The 5,734-nt window shown below is 33.9% G+C and overlaps 1 long non-coding RNA gene across 3 annotated transcripts in view; it reads left to right on the forward strand.

Annotated features, from left to right (window-relative positions):
• LOC102983424 (uncharacterized) overlaps window positions 1–5,734 on the forward strand; it is a 139,316-nt gene that overhangs the window by 110,607 nt on the left and 22,975 nt on the right. For 2 of the 3 annotated variants that reach the window (XR_003679552.2, XR_447637.4), the window contains exon 5: window positions 1,905–1,997. This is a non-coding gene — a long non-coding RNA (uncharacterized lncRNA). Of the gene's footprint in view, window positions 1–1,904; window positions 1,998–5,593; window positions 5,724–5,734 lie in introns of those variants that run through there. The other variant, XR_008617167.1, reaches the window with a different exon arrangement.

Raw genomic sequence — 5,734 nt, forward strand, 5'->3', positions numbered from 1 at the left:
CCCGCATACCCCAAAAAAAAAAAAAAAAAGAGAAAGTAAATAGTCTCAGTGTTCATCACTAGTATTTTCATTTTGATTTATATTTTTATCACTTGAATTGTATCATTGATTTTTTTTTCTTTTCCAAGAAAAGTGCTTGGCTGCAATATTTTCCAAGTCCTTATAAAGTAGGAATGTCTTCAGTTGCTTTCATATTAGAACAATAATTTGGTTGATGCGGAATTCTCAGTTCACAAAACTTTTCCATTAAAATTCTTTGTTGTCCTCTGGCATTCAGTTATTCAGAAGAGAAATTTGAGGACAACCCAACTTTTGTTCTTTCATAGGTAACTTTTTTTTCTGCCTGAGTGCTAATACTTTATTTTGGGTCATTTTTTTCATTGCCTTTCTTGAGTTCATAAGGTTATTCCTTTTCATTCATATACTTGAGTAATTTCAGTTCAGAAGAGGTTTTCTTTTTTTTTTACCTTTTTTATGGTGAAAACGCTTAAGATCTACTCTCTTAGCAGATCTCAAGTATACAATACAGAATTTTTAATTATAGTCACCATGCTGTACATTTGATCCTCAGAACCTATTCATCTCATAGCTGAAAGTTCATACCTTTTGACCAATATCTCCCCATCTCTATTCCTCCTACTCCCAACCCCTTCTACTCACTGCTTCTTTGAATTTGACCTTTTTTTTTTTTATGATTCACATATAAGCATTTCCATACAGTATTTGTCTTTATCTGGTTTATTTCACTTAACATACAGCCCTCCAAGTTCATCCATGTTGTTGCAAATGACAGGATTGACAGGATTTTCTTCTTTTTAATGACTGAATAATATTTCATTGTATATATGCCACATTTTCTTGATTCATTCATATGCCAATGAGCAATTTTTTTTCCATATCTTGGCTATTGTGAATAATGTTACACTGGACATAAGGATGCAGATACTTCTTCCTGATAGTGACTTCATTTCCTTTGGATGTATACGAAAAGGGAGATTGTTGGGTCATATGGTAGTTCTATCATTACTTTGTTGAGGAATCTCCATTACTGTTTTCCATTATGGCTGTAACAGTTTACATCTCCACCAGCAGTGTACAAGGATTCCCTTTGCATCACATCCTTGCCAACATTTATTCTGTTTTGTCTTTCTAATAGACACCCTAAAAGATGTGAGGTAATAACTGATTATGCTTTTTATTTGCATTTCCCTGATGATTAGTGTTGATGAGCATTTTTTGTATACATGTTGGCCACTTGTATGTCTTCTTTGTGAAAATATTTATTCAGGTTCTCTGTCCATTTTTAAGTCAGGTTGTTTTTTGCTGTTGAGTTATAAGAACTCCGTATATATTTTGGATATTAACCTCTTATCAGATATATAATTCCCTTTAGAGAAAACCACTAATTCATTTTTCTACAGTGTCAATTCTGCTTCTCTTATCTCCATATGGATGCTAATTTAGCTATGCAATTAAGATGTAATTTTTAATTAGCTATTTAGTTTAATTTGCCATTAATTTTGTTAATTCCACTTTCTCTCTTTGTCTAAATTAATTTTTCCCTATGAATCCCAGTATTTCTTTCACAGAGGCATATTCTTTGCATATTTTTCAATGGACTGAATAAATATTTTCTAGAATAATTTTTATTTCCTATAGGTTATAGTTTTCAGAAATATGCATTTATTTAGAATGCTTAGGATAATATTCCTTTTCCATTATGCTACAAAAACTTGCACAAGGACTTACTTTTTTCTTTATTTTAATTCAGATTTTTATAAAAAAAGATATGTCCAGAAAAATAAGCCTATTTGTTCAATGTAATATAACCTTAGTATCTCCTAGCATGACTTTGTATTAGGTGTTTTTTGTTTTTATTGTCTTTTTTTTTTGTTTTCTTTTAGAACTGCAGCTGGAAGACAAGTTGACAGTCATATGTCCCACTTCAATAACTAATCCATATCATGGATTTTTCTAGGTGACTCTTCTACATTGAGGTGAATTGGTTTCCTTTGCTAAATATAGAGTTTCTTGCTTATGATATACCTTCACATAGAATAGCAGTTCTTCATATAAGTGTTGTATATAAAGACTATAACTAATGTAGATTTTTTTTGACACTAATACATTTCCCCCTACCTTTACTCATTTGAGTAAATGGCAGTTGCCTGAGCCAACAATCTGGGAGCTGTCAATGATTCTTTCCTTTACCTCACACTCAATCTACTTTCCTCTTCATTCATTCTGCCAGAGCTTCTTTGGCATTCTTTCTGTATCTTGACTTGGCTAAGGCTATTCCTTAGAACCTTAGGGATGGAATGCTAATGTCTTGCCACAAAAGAAGATTTTAAGAAATGTAGTTATATCACAAACACAGAACAATCTGAAAGACAAGATTTGAGAAAAAAGGTCACATCTTTATTATTTAACATCCATTAAACTACATAGTCATACACAAGGGAAAGTAATTAGCAGGCCGATTTACTATTATCACATACAGTAATTTTCAAACCAGTGAAGGGATAAACTATGAAACCATATGTTATGTATATTATAAGATAACCTGTTCCATTCTTTTGAGTTGCTATTACTGCTTTTGAAACAGCTACAGGAAATAAAAAAGCTACTGGAATGCAGACCAGGAAAAAGTATTCCCAAAAGGCTTTGCAAAATGAAAGTTGGAATCCTTGAGTAGGAACATATTTCTAAAAAATAAGCTTTCTGTTCTCTATATCTAATTCTGTTAAAAATGAAATACATTTTATACATTTCATCACATTTTTGTGTTATTTAAAAAATATGCTAGAGAAAAAGAACATTGGCACAGAAATTATAATGCATTACCTGAAGTTCAATGTGAAAAACAATACTATTATAACAACATAGTGTAGTTGGCACTTGAGATTGAACTGTTCAATTATATTGCACTTGAGGTACACCATACTAGCTTCCTTCTCATTATAAAGGGGAAAAAATTCTGGTTATCCTGGTTAACTATTGCTGTGTTACAGACTACCCCAAAATGTAATGGCTTAAAACAAAAACTGTTTTATTTGTGCCAGGTTCTGTGAGTTAGGAATTCAAACATGGTGTAGCAGGGAAAGTGTGTTTTTTGCCCCATGTGTTATCTACAGGAGTTAGAAGATCAAAGAAGGCTTCTCCAGTTACACATCTTAACTTCTCCTAGGAAAGCTTAAAAAGCTTGGGCTGACTGGAACTGTTCTACTAAGGGTTAAATGTCTAGGGTCTCTGTACTGGCTGTCATCTGGGTTTCTTGGTCCATCGCCATGTAATTTCCAGACCTCTTCCTTTCCACATGACCTTTCTATGATCCCCATTATCTCTCCAGCAGGGTGACTAAACTTACTCCATGGCAGCTCAAGGTGAATGAAAAAGCAAAAGCTACAACACCTAAGGTTAGGCATGAAACTGGCACACTATCACTGTTACTGAATTATATTGGTTAAAGCAATAGAAAAATCATAGGGTCCAGATTTAAAGGTAGGTGATTACACAAGGGTATGAATCCCAAGAGGTATGTTATTTTTGGAGGACCATCAAAGGAATAGTCTTCCACAATTCACTCCCTTACTCCTAACAGCTCACAGTCAACACAAAACCAAAATATACTCTCCCAACATGCCCAGGGACTTATCCAATCATGGCATCAGGCTTTGTCTTATAGTCCAAGATCTTGATCTTGTCTTCTAAACCAGGTCCAGGTGTGAATGAAAGGGCCTTTGTCATGGCTTTTCTCACTCTGAAGATCTGTGAATTGAATAGACAAGTTATCTGTCCTCCTCACTCCCAATAGACAATGAGGAGTTTGGGACAGTAAATTGCAATATTCACTCCGATTTGAAAAGCTGGTTAAATAGAGTTAAAATTATAAGTAGAATTAAGACTGTAGTGGATGATAAAGGCGCTCCTTTGAGATCCTTTTTACTGGGCTAGTGCCTCCATCTTTAACCTGCTTGCGAGTGTTGACCTACAGCTATCCAACAACATTGGACTGGTATCTCCAGATGGTACAATATGTATCAGAACCAGTGGACCTATGGTCATGTTTTTTCTTTTTTTTGGAATTTGTGCTTCCTGTTCCTGAAGCTATAGGCCTTATGATTTTAGGCTCAGTTCCTATAAGAGGGACAGTTTTGCCAAGGGACACAGTATGAGTGCCACTGTACTTAAAACTGTGACTTTCACCAGTGACTTTGGGCTCCTGATGCCAGTAGAATAAAAGAAACAGAAAGCAATTATTACTGTCAGGAGTAATTGAAATTGATCATTATAACGGGGAAGAGTAGGACTTCTACAAAATAGTGGGGGCAGTGAGGAATGCATTTGACACTCGATAATCCATTTGGCAACTATTTCCAGTTTAAATTATTAATAGATGAATATAGCAACCAAGGCAAGATCTAATAAGGGCAAGATATAATAAGGGCATGTATTAATAGATGAATATAGAAAACAAGGTCTAAGATCCCTCAGAAAGGGGGAAGGGTCTGTGTCACTGTAGTAGATACTATTATTGTCTTTCCCAGATCCCGCTATCCTCATTTCCCATTCTCCTATGAGTATCCCATTCTCAGGCTCTATTTTTAAGGTAAATAAACCAAGAGGCAGGCAAGTCTTAATTAAAGCCCAGTTTTACCCATTTTCAGTTGGATAATTTTGTATAATTCACTAGATTTCCCTAAGCCTGTTTTCTCCTCAATTTCGGAAGTAATTTTCTCATAGGGTTTTTGTGAAGATTTTATAGTTGATTTTGTATAGTTGGAAAAATGGCAGACAGAATAGTTATTCAAAAATTTTACCTAATGTTATCACTTCTTTTTTCTTCTCCCCTGGCACGTTGGGCCATGCCTCTTTTGGGGGTTACACATCAAACATTGATTTCACATAGAATTGTTTCTATAAGGACATATGCTGAAGTTGATTCTCTTTCTATACCCAACCAAAATACTAATCGACAAATGAAAGCTATATGAGTATACTTATTCTTGAGAAATATAATTATATTTTTGTTACTGATATATGCATCTGTCTCTTTCATCAGGCTATAAGCTTCCTTTGTGAAATACCATATGTTATAGACCATTTTAGCTCTAATGTGTTAACTGGAAATAAAATGCTTCACATATGTCATATTTAGTATTTGTATTTTGATTTTCATGTATGTCTCTACAGGTATATATTTCTACATGGTTGGGGAGTCTATAGATTAGCTTGTTTATTGACTTATATGATTACTTTTACAATCTATCTGTTTGATATCTATGTCAAAGAAGGCTTATACTTTTAAATCTCAACAGTTTCATTATTCCTGAAAAACTTGACAGTAAAGATTTGACCTGTGTCCCATATGAAACATTACTACTTAGTAGGTAACTTCTGGGCATAAATAGTTTTGTAGCTCACTCTGAAATCAAGTGAAATATTAAAAACAGAAATCTTTAGCTAAATAATGGAAACATGACATAACTATATTCTCTCATACCCACCACAAGGCAGAATTTGGACAAAGTTTTATAGTAATTAATTTAGCCTCTACTCCCACATTCCAGTTTAACCATATTTTTTTTTAAAGAAATAGGTAAATCTTGCACTTAACCCAATCCAAAAATGGGCAGAAGACCTAAACAGACATTTCTCCTAAGAAGATATACAGATTGCCAACAAACACATGAAAGGATGCTCAACATCACTAATCATTAGAGAAATGCAAATC

This window comes from Physeter macrocephalus, chromosome 4, assembly GCF_002837175.3.
Source record: "Physeter macrocephalus isolate SW-GA chromosome 4, ASM283717v5, whole genome shotgun sequence".
Classification (NCBI taxonomy): domain Eukaryota; kingdom Metazoa; phylum Chordata; class Mammalia; order Artiodactyla; family Physeteridae; genus Physeter; species Physeter macrocephalus.